Source organism: Schistocerca piceifrons, chromosome 6, assembly GCF_021461385.2.
Source record: "Schistocerca piceifrons isolate TAMUIC-IGC-003096 chromosome 6, iqSchPice1.1, whole genome shotgun sequence".
NCBI lineage: Eukaryota > Metazoa > Arthropoda > Insecta > Orthoptera > Acrididae > Schistocerca > Schistocerca piceifrons.
In genome coordinates this window covers 421487211-421503725 of record NC_060143.1, presented here as the reverse complement: position 1 = coordinate 421503725, position 16515 = coordinate 421487211, and positions in this window count along the sequence as shown.

Sequence of the window (16515 nt, the reverse complement as noted above, 5' to 3'; positions counted from 1 at the left end):
CGTGAAGTTCTCCTGCTTCTCCGAAACATATTTGGAAACGATTGACTTATCAGCAGATCGTTTCCAAATGCTTGGCCAGCACGATCACCTGATCTCACTCCCTGTGATTTCTGGATGTGGGGCTACCTGAAGGACAGGGTTTACCAGGGGAACATTCACACATGTGCTGATCTGCAGCGCAGCGTATCAAGAGAGAGAGCCAGCATATCTACGGGGATGCTTCGTTCTACTGTGCAGAATGCAATCCTGTCCTTCAGACTTCTGGACACGGATAAGCGCCATATTGAGCCCCCTTTGTAGTAATGGTATGGTGTACTGCAGCAGCACATTAAAAGTGTTTCAAGTGAAATGATTCTGCATTATTTCTCTTCCCCATGTCCTTACATTAATGCTACCTAGTTTGGTACCCGTACAATAATTACTTTCCGTGTTATAACGTTTTAAATAAGGAAAGCTTAATTATAACCACCCTGTATTTGAAACAAACTTTTGGATTGTATCCCACGGCCTGCGTCACAAGAATTTCAGTACTGCTTTAGCACGTGACATGTTACAGTTCACTGTACATTCGTGCCTGTTGAAGGAGCTGTTCCCCAGTTCGACCTCATGTTCAGATGCAATACTGCACTTGTATCTGTAGTGAGTTACGAATTCTTTCTAAGATGGCGTGCTCAGAAGTATGCCTCCGAATTTTTTATGTGAAAACTCTTAAAGTATTTTAAAGACGACAAAAACGTTTAACATTGTACAGCTTTATTCCTAGTGTCTACATATTTATATCTCACCCTGGCGACGAACAGATTTATCCCAACGAGAGACCAGTTTCTTCATACCGTCACTGTAGAGCCACAACCTCATATCTGTTTGTACCGCTTTCTCACTGTCAAAATGAAGTCCTCGAAAGTGTTATTTTAAGTTTTGGAAAGAGACGAAAATCGGATGGGGGTGAAGTCGGGACTGTGTGGAAGATGATCGATGACAGTGAATCTAAGGCGTCGCAGCGCTCGTGTGTGGTACCCGTTGTATGGCATTGTCATGCTGAAGGACGAACTCTTAGAATCCGAAACAACACTAGGGCACGCTATTTCTCACTCACCGACTACGTTATGTTACACACCGCCATTTTACATGCTACAACTCGGAGCTCTCTAGCGACAGAGTGGTGCAGATATACGAGTAGAGACATGACGAATAAAGATGTAGAACGTTAATCAGACGCCGGCCGGTGTGGCCGTGCGGTTCTAGGCGCTTCAGTCTGGAACCGCGTGACCGCTACGGTCGCAGGTTCGAATCCTGCCTCGGGCATGGATGTGTTTGGTGTCCTTAGGTTAGTTAGGTTTAAGTAGTTCTAAGTTCTAGGGGACTGATGACCACAGATGTTAAGTCCCATAGTGCTCAGAACCATTTTTTTTGTTAATCAGATTTGTTTTATTTCAAAAGCTTTAAGAGTTTCTACATTTAGAGCACGCCCTCGTAATATCCCGGGTCATCTCGTAAATCCTGACATGTAGCTCGCTGCACTACTTTTTCAATCGTATCGACGTGAGTGCTATAAACTTCACTTCTTCAATGAGCCTAGACACAAAAAATCGCCGGCCGGAGTGGCCGAGCGGTTCTTGGCTCTACAGTCTGGAACCGCACGGCCGCTACGGTCGCTGGTTCGAATCCTGCCTCGGGCATGGGTGTGTGTGATGTCCTTAGGTTAGTTAGGTTTAAGTAGTTCTAAGTTCTAGGGGACTGATGACCTCAGAAATTAAGTTCCTTAGTGCTCAGAGCCATTTGAACCACTTGAACGAAAAATCGAGTGTACTGACATCAAGTGACCTTGGAGTCCAAGACACAACCCCTGCTCGATCTGTCCATCTTCGGAGACCACACGGCAACGAATTTCTTTTCCAATTTTTATATTTATGGTAGTTAAGTTCAGAGCTCAAATACAATCCGCCTAAATATTTCGATGCACGCTTTCTCAAAAACACTAGAGAAAATCGACTTTCAAGTTTTCCAAGCATCTTCAGTTCATTAAAATAGGATATTTTTATGGGGGGGGCGCGTGGCTTGCCTGTCAAAGGCGCGGTCCGGGTTCGATTCCCGGGCTGTGTAGAATTTTTAAACTGAAGGTGCATGTTCTTCGAGTATTTCGGTAAAGCACAAAATACATTAAGATGAAAAACATTTACTAGTGCCCGAGTCTGGTAACCGCTGTTTCGAGTCTCGGTTATGTCATCTTTTTCGTATTTTTCCATCCATTTTAGCTACATATATCACTCAAATACAAAATTCATCACATACACTGGGTCATTTTTATCAACGTTTCAAAACCTCCGAAGCGATGTAGACGACGCTGGAACAAATAATTTCATAAAACACACATGGTGTCACAAATATCCGGAGATACCCTAAAATGGGATGAGAAATGTTGAACATGACACCACACGACGTACTTCACCGCACGTGCAGCGGTTGGACTTGGGCGTGAAGGGATGATTGAGCGATGCAACACGTGCTTTCGGGCAAACTGCAAATTTCGAACACTTTTCGTAAATTTATCTGTTGTAAACATAGAAGGTACCAAATTATTGTTCTCGCTGTAACCAAGTAAAAGGTGTTTTTATTCTGAGTTTCCTTTTGTCCCATCCTCTTTTTATTTACAGACGTTACGTACTAAAGAAAACTTAGGTCATTTACTGGTAACGACACAGTTTAGAAGATAATACTACTCATTTACGTGTGACGCAATACTGTAGTTCTTTGTTGTACTGTAATTTGCATTAGACCAGCTGAGACCACGAGACCAGTAAATAAAACACCTCAATGTAAACGCACAATTGTCTAAGGCAATGAAAAACATACCGCCTGTCAGACGCAAGACTCGAACCCTGAACCGCACGCGCTAAAACAGCGCAAATACGTCCGGAATCACACTCACGTCAATACATGACTTGGGTTGGGATGACTGGGTGCGGCAGACCGATAGGCTCAACAGCTGGACGTGCAGCGGTGTACATCATTTGATGACGTCACATTTTCAACCTTTGTCATCCACTTCCGAGGTATGGTTCACATGGATCTAAGCACTATGAGACGGAACATCTGAGGTCATCAGACCCCTAGACTTAGAACTGCTTAAACCTAACTAACCTAAGGACATCATACACATCCATGCCCGAGGCAGAATTCGAACCTGCGACCGTAGCAGCAGTGCGGTTCCGGACTGAAGCGCTCGGCCACAGCGACCGGCCCATTCCGAGGTATTTCCTGATCTTTGCGGGCCCGCGTGTCTTAAGTCAAATTACTTGCCTTGGCGTTATCTACGTCACTTCGGAGGTTTTTGAATGTTAATTAGAATCGCCCTGTATATGCTAATTGATGATACCTAATTACCATTATTATTATTATAGGACGTCTTCTTATTTCGAATTGCATATCGCAGCAAAATTGCGGTTTTCATTGCAAATATAAGTTCTTAATACGGACATGTGAGAAAAGATTGTTAGTTAATATTGTTTAACGAAACATTACAAATTAAATTTTATGGGTAAAATGAAAAATTATATATTCTATTTGGACACTGTCCACTGGATTATACCACACATGTGGTCTCACATCAGCGTAGTGATAATCGTCGTAAAAATACGGCATCGAGCACACTACGCATATGCTGTCCTTTTATCGTTTTGCCCCTCAATTCACATGTGATTAGCATAAAAACGATAATTAGATAATTATCAAATATTCCATGACTTTTATGTTTAAATGACGTAGGTATTCTAATTTAACTTGAAAAAGAACAAAAAATGACAAACGAGAGTCGAACCAGCGAGTCCCAGTCTCCAGTTCTACGGATTTTTTTATCTTTATGTATTTTACGCTTCATGGAAATGTTCGTCGAACATGGGTCTTTGTTTAAAAATTCTATCTCGGCCAGCAATCGGAGACAAGGCTGCTCACATGACAGCCACGTAGCCCAACGTAGAAATTTCCTAATTTTAGTGACTTAAATACGCTCGGAAAACTTCAGAGTCGAATTTCTTAAGAATTTTTGAGAGTTTCATCGAACTGCTTTGGAAGACTGATACATGAGCTCTGCCTTCACGTACCACACATATAAAAATTACAAAAAATCCGACTGCTCGGTGGTCTCGTCCGTAGACCATAATGACACATTCGATTTCACTGAGATTTCTCATAATTAGAGATGACAAGTAGGGATCTGTATTTACGCCTGAAGGTCCGCTTCATCAACTAAGACTGCCATTGCCTGTCATCTTCCGGTAACAGGCTCAACTGTTGAAACAGGCCATCCGGAATAAATAGTATTGACTGCGATATTGACCACTAAAAGTTTCTTCAAAGCAGCAGATTTCGTCTTACATCACTAGCGACATATGCCGATTCCTCGTCATTGAGCCACCAGATTCCGAAACCACAAGCCGTAGGTGTAATTTGAACCCAAATATATCGGGATTTAATCAAAAAGATTACATTTCGAATGCACTTGCATTAATTAGGATAATATTTCAAATTGATTTTTTGCGAACGCTTGTTTACTGTTTACACTTTCATTTATGTCAGTTTCCGCTATCAATTATAAAATCATCTAGTTTATCTAATCGAGTCAATAAACGTTAGTGTTTCGAAGCTAATTTTCCCACTCTGTCAGTTTGCAGTAATGCGAAAAATTTACCATATGACTTTTGTGAAGAACATGTAATATGACTTTTGCTATGCCCATTAGTAAACCCTACCTTCACCAAACTTTTTATTCGTTACAGTTTCGTCACTACAGCGTCATCACCATCAAAATCAAAAGTCGTGCATAACATCATGAACATACTATCAATACATTTATAAATAAATAAAAGAGTGTACTCCAAATAGAGCGTGTGCTCCATTTGACAATGTCAAATTTCATCTATGATCATTGCGAGTTCCCTCCTTCCACTGAACAAAAATTTGCGACCACACATGCTTGTTCCATAAAATAGTTAATCTTGCAAAGTCTTGAATATTGAAGGCACAACCCTAGAACGTTGCAAAGAGACAATGTCTGTAGCGTGTACGGCTGCGAATAAACACAGTACCAACTTTAGGCCAGTTCAGGTCACCGCTCCGTACACGTTCCGGATGTTAAGTGGGAAACATGTGAATGATGTCACGTTCTGGAAGTAGGCTGCAAGAATCCGTGACGGTGCCACTTGGCGGACGCGAGGTCATACCAAGACGTGATGTTGCTGATGAGCTCTTCAGTCCGAGGACTGGTTTGATGCAGCTCTACATTCTACTCTATCCTACGCAAATAACCGAGCAAGGTGGAGCAGTGGTTAGCACACTGGAGTCGCATTCGGAAGGACGACAGTTCAAACCCCCGTCCGGCCATCCGTATCCTTCAGGCAAATGCCGGGATGGTTCCTTTGAGAGGGCACGGCCGACTTTCATTCCTATTCTTCCCTAATCCGATGGGACCAATGACCTCGCTGTCTGGTCCCCTTCCCCAAATGAACCAACCATCCAACCTGTACAAGCCTATTCCATCTCTGAATAACTACTGCAACCTACATCCTTCTGAATCTGGTTGCAGTACTCATCTCATAGTCTCCCTTTACTACTTTTACCCCCCACACTTCCCTCCAGTACTAAATTGGTAATCCCTTGATGTCTCAGAATGTGTCCTATCAACCGATCCCTTCTTTTAGTCGTGCCACAAATATCTTGACTCCCCAATTCCATTCAGTACCTCCTCATTAGTTATACGATCTACCCATCTAACCTTCATCATTCTTCTGTGGCATCACATTTCAAAAGTCTCTATTCTCTATTGCTTATCGTCCATGTTTCACTTCCATGCATGGCTACACTCCAGACAAATATCTTCAGAAAAGACTTCCGAACACTTAAATCTATATACGATGTTAACGAACTTTACTTCAGAAACGCTTTTCTTGCCATTATCAGTCCACATTTTATATCCTCTCGACTTCTACAACTACATCTGCATTTATACTCCGCAAGCCACCCAACGGTGTGTTCAAATGTTCAAATGTGCGTGAAATCTTATGGCACTTAACTGCTAAGGTCATCAGTCCCTAAGCTTACACACTACTTAACCTAAATGATCCTAAGGACAAACACACACACACACACACACACACACACACACACACACACACACACACACACACACGCCCGAGGGAGGACTCGAACCTCCGCAGGTATCAGCCGCACAGTCCCCAATGGTGTGTGGCGGAGGGCACTTTACGTGCCACTGTCATTACCTCCCTTTCCTGTTCCAGTCGCGTATGGTTCGCGGGAAGAACAACTGCCGGAAAGCCTCCGTGCGCGCTCTAATCTCTCTAATTATACATTCGTGATCTCCTCGGGAGGTATAAGTAGGGGGAAGCAATATATTCGATACCTCATCCAGAAACGCACCCTCTCGAAACCTGGACAGCAAGCTACACCGCGATGCAGAGCGCCTCTCTTGCAGAGTCTGCCACTTGAGTGTGCTAAACATCTCCGTAACGCTATCGCGCTTACCAAATAACCCTGTGACGAAACTCGCCGCTCTTCTTTGGATCTTCTCTATCTCCTCTGTCAACCCGACCTGGTACGGATCCTACACTGATGAGCCATACTCACGTATAGGTCGAACAAGTGTTTTGTAAGCCACCTCCTTTGTTGATGGATGGTTCAAATGGCTCTGAGCACTATGGGACAACATCTGTGGTTATCAGTCCCATAGAACTTAGAACTACTTAAACCTAACTAACCTAACGACATGACACACACATCCATGCCCGAGGCAGGATTCGACCCTGCGACCGTAGCAGTCGCGCGGTTCCGTACTGAGCGCCTAGAACCGCTAGACCACCGCGCCCGGTTTTGTTGATGGGATACATTTTCTAAGGCCATCATCATTTATTTTGATGCCCAAATAACGAAAGTCATCTACTAACGTAATTCCCTGTGTCACTGATTTAACTGCATCATCCCTATTCCGCTTTTTTTAATGTTCATCTTATGTCCTGGTCAACGGCTCTCTCAAGACCTTTGCTGTCTCTGACAGAATTACAATGCCATCGCCAAACCTCAAAGTTTTCTATTTCTTCTCCTTGAACTTTAATTCCTACTCCAAATTTTTCTTTGGTTTCCTTTAGTGCGGTTAAAGGCGCTGCAGTCTGGAACCGCAAGACCGCTACGGTCGCAGGTTCGAATCCTGCCTCGGGCATGGATGTTTGTGATGTCCTTAGGTTAGTTAGGTTTAACTAGTTCTAAGTTCTAGGGGACTAATGACCTCAGCAGTTGAGTCCCATAGTGCTCAGAGCCATTTGAACCATCTTTACTGCTTGTTCAGTGTACATATTGAGTAATGTCGGGTATAGGCAACAACCCTGTCTCACTCCCTTCTCAATCACTGATTCCCTTTCAAGGCCCTGGTCTCTTACAGCTGTCTTTTGGTTTCTGTACAGGCTGTAAATAGCCTTTCGCTCCCTGCAATTTACCGCTGGACTTCAGAGACAGTGCTCCAGTCAACATTGTCAAAAGCTTTCCCTAAGTCTACAGATGCTAGAAACGTAGGTTTGCCTTTCCTTAACCTAGCTTCTAAAAGAATTCGTAGTGTCAGTATTGCATCCCTGTTCCTACATTTCTCCGGGATCCAAACGGATCTTTCACGAGGTCGGCTTCTACAGCTTTTTCATTCTTCTGTAAAGAATTCGTTTTACTATTTTGCAACCGTGACTTATTAAACTGATAATTCTGTAATATTCACCTCTCACCGCCTGCTTTCTTTCTAATTCGAATTATTACATTCTTCTTGAAGTCAGAGTATTTCACCAGTCTATACCTCTTGCACACCAGATGGAATAGTTTTGTCTTGACTGGGTCTCCCAAAGCTATCAATAGTTCTGATGGAATGTCGTCAGCTTCCGGGGCCTTGTTTGGACTTAGGTCTGTAAGTGCTTTGTCAATATCATATCTACCATCTGATCATCTGTTCCTCTTCCTCTTCTGTAATATTGCTTTAACCTCCCTTGATGGACCCACTCAGCTTTGGCTTCTTTGCTTAGTACTGGTTTCTCTGTAATACTGGCTTCATATCGTTACTATATATGGTGTGAGCGCTGGGATGCGCAGAACGAGAATTCTGTCCGCAACATCTGCTGCAGCACAAATCACGTGATTTCGGAATGGCGTAATTTAGCGATATAGCGCTTAGCTTGTTTTGAGTGTTATTACTTCGCTGCTACAGACAGATCACCTTCAGAAGTGCAGTTATATAGTTTATATGCGTTACACACACACATCTTAATAATCTGATACCAAGTACTTGAGTTGACTCAAAGATGTGAAGAACAATGGTACTGTGCTCTTTCGCCACTGAGATTCCAGTTCATTTATGCTTTCTCGGTAGCGGGATAAGAACTGACAGCCAACTATACTTCTTAACGTTCTCTTTTGCACTTTTCATACTGTTGAATCTGTTTTTTTTTTTTAATTACGTTACAATGATATTGTATGGGAAAATGTCTCATGCAGAAATACATAGATACACACAGAGGTTTCAGAACCTGAATAAATTGGAGGAAACTAATCAGGCTGTCATGTTTAAATTTTGTCTGCTTATGAACATATCAGCAACTTATATACATTTGCTGGCAGTTTACTCAAACACACATGCAAATTTATGATAAACGGATATTCATTGGACAAGTATATTATGCTAGAACTGACAAGTGATTACATTTTCACGCAATTAGGGTGCATAGATCCTGAGAAATCAGTACCCAGAACAACCACCTCTGGCCGTAATAACGGCCTTGATCAACACCGACTCAAAGGAAGGCCTCGGCGCTTGTTCGTGACGTCACGTCAGCTAGGCACGGCGAACGCCAGGTCTGTTGCAGGCATACTCATAATAGTGGTCTCTCCGACACAGGAAAATGTGAAACTATTGGCGTTAGTTGACCAACACACATTGTTCTGAGAGATTTCTGCAATCAATTAATTGTGCAATTCATTACACTTCTTAACAAATAGTGTACTCCTGAACTTAAATTTCCACCTGTTTTAAGGATTGACATACAAAAACAATTTCATGGTCCAGCAGCAACAGAATTCGTGCTTCTTTACCTTATTTGTAAATCTGAGGAAGTTACGTTTGTACTGGGTTGCTTTTACAAGAAACTATGAACATATTGGTGCTCTTCTTTAGGTATCTTGGTTGACTATGGGGTGAGGAGCACTGAATGTTAATGAAATATCTTGCGTTTGTACACGTTGGGGGAGGGAGTGGGAGACAGAAGACGAGGCAAAAGAGAGATACTTGTTTTATCAAATAAAATTTTTTTATCTTATTAAGTTTCTCCTTTCAGTTGCAAGAGGGGAATATTTATCTTTTCTAATGTGCATGTTTAAAAAAGTTTAAGCTCAGCAGTATTTTCTATGTATGAAGCTATTTTGTTTCCTGTTTAGAATTCCTTTCGTTGAAAACGACTGTAATCCAATGACTGGCAAGTAAATATAGTTTCTTGAATGTAAAATTTCCGAAGCTTGCAATGGGGCAAAGCATCTTCTCATTTTGATCTACGTTTGTTTCGACAGGATTCAGTAATACAGAACTATGATCTTCATTTGTAGCTTTAAGTAGTAAGAAAATCTTTCATCTAAATAAAACTGCAGAATCGAAAACAATACCAAACAGTTTGTCCAGAAATAAGGGATTTATAGTGATAAGCACGCCCAGGCGTTTTTGCCTGCAACAGACCTGGCGTTCGCCGTGCCTAGCTGACGTGACGTCACCAACAAGCGCCGACGCCTTCGTCTGAGTCGGTGTTGCCTTGATACGCCTGGGCATTCAGTCAAACAGAGCTTGGATGGCGTGTACAGGTACAGCTGCCCATGCAGCTTCAACACGATACCACAGTTCATCAAGAGTAGTGACTGCCGTATTGTGACGAGCCAGTTGCTCGGCCATCATTGACTAGATCTGGAGAATGTGCTGGCCAGAGCAGCAGTTGAACATTATCTGTATCCAGAAAGGCCCGTACAGAACCTGCAACATGCGGTCGTGCATTATTCTGCTGAAATGTAGGTTTCGTAGGGATCGAATAAAGGGTAGAGCCACGGATCGTAACTCATCTGAAATGTAACGTCCACTGTTCAAAGTGCCGTCAATGCGAACAAGAGGTGACAGAGACGTGTAACCAATGGCACCCCATACCATCACGCCGGGTGATACGCCAGAATGGCGATGACGAATACACGCTTCCAATGTGCGTTCACCGCGATGTCGCCAAACACGGATGCGACCATCATGAGGCTGTAAACAGAACCTCGATTCATCCGAAAAAATGACGTTTTGCCATTCGTGCACCCAGGTTCATCTTAGAGTACACCATCGTAGGCGCTCCTGTCTGTGATGCAGCGTCAAGGGTAACCGCAGCCATGGTCTCCGAGCTGATAGTCCACGCTGCTGCAAACGTCGTCGAATTGTTTGTGCAGATGGTTGTTTTGCAAACGTCCCCATCTGTTGACTCAGGGATCGAGACGTGGCTGCTCGATTTGTTACAGCCATGCGGATAAGATGCCTGTCATCTCGACTGCTAGTGATACGAGGCCGTTGGGATCCAGCACGGCGTTCCGTATTACCCTTCTGAATCCACCGATTCCACATTCTGCTAACAGTCATTGGATCTCGACCAACGCAAGCAGCAATGTCGCGATACGATAAACCGCAATCGTGATAGGCTACAATCCGACCTTTATCAAATTCGGAGACGTGATGGTACGCATTTCTCCACCTTACACGAGGCATCACAACACGTTTCACCAGGAAACGCCGGTCAACTGCTGTTTGTGTATGAGAAATCGGTTGGAAACTTTCCTCATGTCAGCACGTTGTAGGTGTCGCCACCGGCGCCAACCTTGTGTGAATGCTCTGAAAAGCTAATCATTTGCATATCACAGCATCTTCTTCCTGTCGGTTAAATTTCGCGTCTGTAGCACGTCATGTTCGTAGTGTTGCAATTGTAATGGTCGGTAGTGTAGCACTTGTAAACACATAACCAAAAAAATCACAGAAATTATCCCTACAATACAAGACTTTGTAATACTGTGTCTCGATGTTTTTCGACGTATAAAGTGCCTCATATCAATATGACATTTACAGTCATTCATTTGTCCTACATACGTACGATAAAGAATGGGTCTTCCTTTCTCATACTTTTCCTTACATCCGTAGGAACGACAATACTGCACCATAGCTGTTAATAAAACTCAAACGTGCAGAAACGTATCCAAAACACGGCCAATACATGTAATATTCAAGTTTCGCTATTACCGCAACTTTTAGAGAAGCAGCGTCGTCCCAAAATCACATGTGTAGCCCGGTTTGATGTTGCTAACATAAACAGTAGGCTATACTCACCCCATAGATATACGCATTCTATGGTGTAGACCCTGTATATACTCCTTCCATTTCTCATTTCTTTGCTTGGTGCTAGTTTCCCATCTGAGCTCATGACATTCATACAGCTGCTTCTCTTTCCTCCAAAGACCTCTTTAATTTTTCTGTAGGCGATATCGATCTTTCCCCTGGTGAATATTGTTGTTGTGGTCTTCAGTCCTGAGACTGGTTTGATGCAGCTCTCCATGCTACTCTATCCTGTGCAAGTTTCTTCATCTCCCAGTACTTACTGCATCCTACATCCTTCTGAATCTGCTTAGTGTATTCATCTCTTGGTCTCCCTCTACGATTTTTACCCTCCACGCTGCCCTCCAATGCTAAATTTGTGATCCCTTGATGCCTCAGAACATGTCCTACCAACCGGTCCCTTCTTCTTGTCAAGTTGTGCCACAAACTCCTCTTCTCCCCAACTCTATTCAATACCTCTTCTTTAGTTATGTGATCTACCCATCTAATCTTCAGCATTGTTCTGTAGCACCACATTTCGTAAGCTTCTATTCTCTTCTTGTCCAAACTATTTATCGTCCATGTTTCACTTCCATACATGGCTACACTCCATACAAATACTTTCAGAAATGACTTCCTGACACTTAAATCTATACTCGATGTTAAAAAATTTCTCTTCTTCAGAAACGCTTTCCTTGCCATTGCCAGTCTAGATTTTATATCCTCTCTACTTCGACCATCATCAGTTATTTTGCTCCCCAAACAGCAAAACTCCTTTACTACTTTAAGTGCCTCATTTCCTAATCTAATTCCCTCAGCATCACCCGACTTAATTCGACTACATTCCATTATCTTCGTTTTGATTTTGTTGATGTTCATCTTATATCCTCCTTCCAAGACACTGTCCATTACGTTCAACTGCTCTTCCAAGTCCTTTGCTGTCTCTGACAGAATTACAATGTCATCGGCGAACCTCAAAGCTTTTATTTCTTCTCCATGGATTTTAATACCTACCCCGAATTTTTCTTTTGTTTCCTTTACTGCTTGCTCAATATACAGATTGAATAACATCTGGGAGAGGCTACCACCCTGTCTCACTCCCTTCCCAACCGCTGCTTCCCTTTTATGTCCCTCGACTCTTACAACTGCCATCTGGTTTCTGTACAAATTGTAAATAGCCTTTCGCTCCCTGTATTTTACCCCTGCCACCTTTAGAATTTGAAAGAGAGTATTTTAGTCAACATAGACAAAAGCTTTCTCTAAGTCTACAAATGCTAGAAACGTAGGTTCCTTTCTTTAATCTATTTTCTAAGGTGAAATATGTTTCTAAATCCTTAGATTTGTGTTCTAGACATTGCTGCTTAGCCATTTTGCACTTCCTGCGAATCTAATGTGCAAGTCAACCATTGTGAAATATACAAAACCACAATGTCCAAATACAAGAAGTTGAATATTTACTACAGAGGAAGTATCTTCTCCCTCTTCTCCTCTCTTAGTTTTTCCCGTTTGAGGTCGACATTTGTTACAGCAGTTCTGGCAATGTTAGTGACAGCTGGTGGACGGATACCTTGCGTGATGCCACCACAACTCCCCGGGACGAATTTACACACCCTGTCTGTTCGCACCTAGACTAAATCTCATGTGCATGTGTCAGAACCATTTTCAAGCGTGTAATTGAGACGGGACGTGGATACCGGTTCTTACCTAGTTGGGTGTGGGAAACCACCTAAAAACTCACATCCAGGCTTGTCGGCTTGCAAGCCCTCGTCACTAGTCTAGGAGGTGCATCCGATTGTGGGCAGACTTGTCTCCCCGCATCCGGGGAGAGGCGCGTTAATGAGCTCGGTTATCCGGACGGATATATTACGGAGCAAAAACATATGTATGACAAGTAGTGCATATGGGAGCCAGCGGTATTTGTGACGGAGAACCAGATCAGGAGACTATGCCTTGGTAAAACGAATATACGTGGGCTGATACACGGATCAGTTTTCCCTTAGAAATGGTACAAATGTCTCTGAGCACTATGGGACTTAACAGCTGAGGTCATCAGTCCCCTAGAACTTAGAACTACTTAAACCTAATTAACCTAAGGACATCACACACATCCATGCCCGAGGCAAGATTTGAACCTGCGACCGTAGGGAGTCGCGCGGTTCCAGACTGAAGCGCCTAGACCCGTTCGGCCATTCCGACCAGCTTTTCCGTTAGAATCAGATTAATCTGACACTTTTGTAAGATAATCAGTAGGTACTGCTGGAATTTCATTATGTATTTAACGCGGTTTTTACTTCTTCTCTTTCCGTACGCCACCGGGAAAAAAATTCAACAACCTCGTGGACGGTGGCACCAGGGTACAACATGTTCATTTTGAGTGGCTGTAGTGTTATTCATTTGTCACGGTCGTAAGCGATCAGATGGCGCTCAGGGGCACCCTATATTTTGATTTTATATGCAATAACTGTGCTCAGTTTAGAGGTGAACAGTGTTTGCAACATTCATTTTAGGGTACAACCATGATCCACCAACCAGAACGTACTCCTGTTGAACAGCTACAGCCATTTGAATGGGGTTACACTATGGGCCTGCAGAAAGCTGGATGGACGTATCGACGAATTGCTGCAAATGTTGGGCACAATGTATCGGTGACGTGTCGCTTCTTTCAGCAGTGGGCTGAGGAGCACTGCCGCATCTGTGCACCAGCTTCTGGTATGTTTTACAAACATACATGTCGACCTATTAGGTATCCGTGTTTCCTTTATCTCCCCCACATTTGATTATGATGTCTTAATGTTACACTCCTATCCTTCTTTCCAATTCCTCTCCTGTTTGAATGACAGAGTGAGTTAATGCGTCTGTGAAACGGGTTTTCACAGTGATTGGTGATGGGTAAATTTCATGTCTAATACTGCCGCAGTTTAGTCAACTACTGTAGGCGTACAGGCGGATGGAGAGGCAAAGAGGTGTGTTTTCTTTCGGTCGTAGGGCTGTTGTGCTTAAGTTCGCAAGGCGCGGAAAGGGTTCTCTCTGATCTCTTCAGCTACCTCTGTGGACCCAGAGTTTGCTAGTGGGATTTTCAGTCGTTCCTGGGACTTCGGCCAGTGAGGTTTCTTGTGGAGCTCGTTTCCAGTAACTGAGTACAGTAATTGAGTTTGTGTAAGTTTCATTCTCGCTCAAGTCTTAGGCCGGGTCGGGAATTCTTCCGTTCGGAGATTTCATCATCATTCGGGAAAGTGGCGAGACTGCACAGTTCGAACACTGTGAATTTGTGCGGGCGCTGATAACCACGCAGACGAGCGCCCCATAAACCAAATATCATTATTATCATTCCTTTTACAGCTTCTGATCTTAATAATCATATCGAACATTTTATTGGGTTTAGGTTGTGATAGAGTTTGAGTAACTGGTCGATTTTACAGGGAGTGACATTGTTCAGCCGTAACTTAGGAATGTGAGATCGTAGTATACGAGCTATGTTTGGGATCAATAGAATTCGTATTCCTCAGTGCGAATGTGTGTGCTTCCTTTTCTTATATTCTGAATTCTTCTGTCTCGTTAGCTTCATTTCCCTTCTGTAAATCCTATCCGTTTGTACGTGTGCCTTTGTTTGCTATATCCCACGTGCTAGGATGTGGATTACTGAGCCGCCAGTTCTCGGAATCTGTTTCCTCTTGCAGTTAACTTGCGGTAATTTTCTTATGGGGCTAATTCTTTAACAATTTTCAGAATTTTCATATTTTCTCTTGGTCTCTCATTGTGTGGTTTGGGACAAGTGGCTTTTTTCTAGTCCGTACTAGGCTTATCCGTATCCCTGTGCATTACTGAGTATTTACAATCTGAACAATGTTTCATGTCGTGATTACCACTCATTTCTACGGTATATGTTTTCGGTGTCCATCGCTGAAACATTAGGCGGTGGATCAAACTTTTACCGACTGTATGTGTTCGTGGTGAAAGTTGTAATTCTACTAGATTCTTTTCCGCCTCTTGAGTAATATTAGTGTGGATGTGGAGGGAGTGTGTGCTTCCCTTAGCATAAAATTATTGCTATTTTACGATTTTCCAATGATTTACAATCTCCACGGGCAAGGTACTTGGTTTCTTTTTGCACTCACTATGTGCAGTCTAGGGCAGGTAACAGCAACCATTACGTTTCTACGTAAATGTATCATGTTTTCTCATCGTCTGCATTGAATAAATGATGAGACCAGTTCGGATTGAATTTCACTGTTAGTGCTAGTGATTTATCATACGCATCCCTACCTCTGTTTCAAGTGTTCTGTACTACAGTGTTTTTGCATTGTAAGGTGTATAAAGCCTTATTCAAAGATTTTCTTGCTATATGAGTATCGGGTGGGCCCAGGTGTGTATTATCCCAGACTTCTACACTATTGGCCATTAAAATTGCTGCACCAAGAAGAAATGCAGATGATAAACGGGTATTCATTGGACAAATATATTATACTAGAACTGACATGTGATTACATTGTCAGGCAATTTGGGTGCATAGATCCTGAGAAATCGGTACCCAGAACAACCACCTCTGGCCGTAATAACGGCCTTGATACGCCTGGGTATTGAGTCAGAGCTTGGATGGCGTGTACAGGTACAGCTGCCCATGCAGCTTCAACACGTTACCACAGTTCATCAAGAGTAGTGACTCGCATATTGTGACGAGCCAGTTGCTCCGCCACCAATGACCAGACGTTTTCAATTGGTGAGAGATCTGGAGAATGTGCTGGCCAGGGCAGCAGTCGAACATTTTCTGTATCCCGAAAGGCCCGTACAGGACCTGCAACATGCGGTTTTGCATTATCCTGCTGAAATGTAGGGTTTCGCAGGGATCGAATGAAGGGTAGAGCCACGGGTCTTAACACATCTGAAATGTAACGTCCACTGTTCAAAGTGCCGTCAATGCGAACAAGAGGTGACCGAGACGTGTAACCAATGGCACCCCATACTATCACGCGAAAAATATTCTTTCTTCATCATTTTATGGAGAGGAGGAGAGGGGAGTGGTATGAGCGAGAAACAGTTTCGTGAAGGTTTGAAGTATATGTAAGGTCTGTTGGAAGCAGCTAAGTGCTGTCATTTTCAGATAT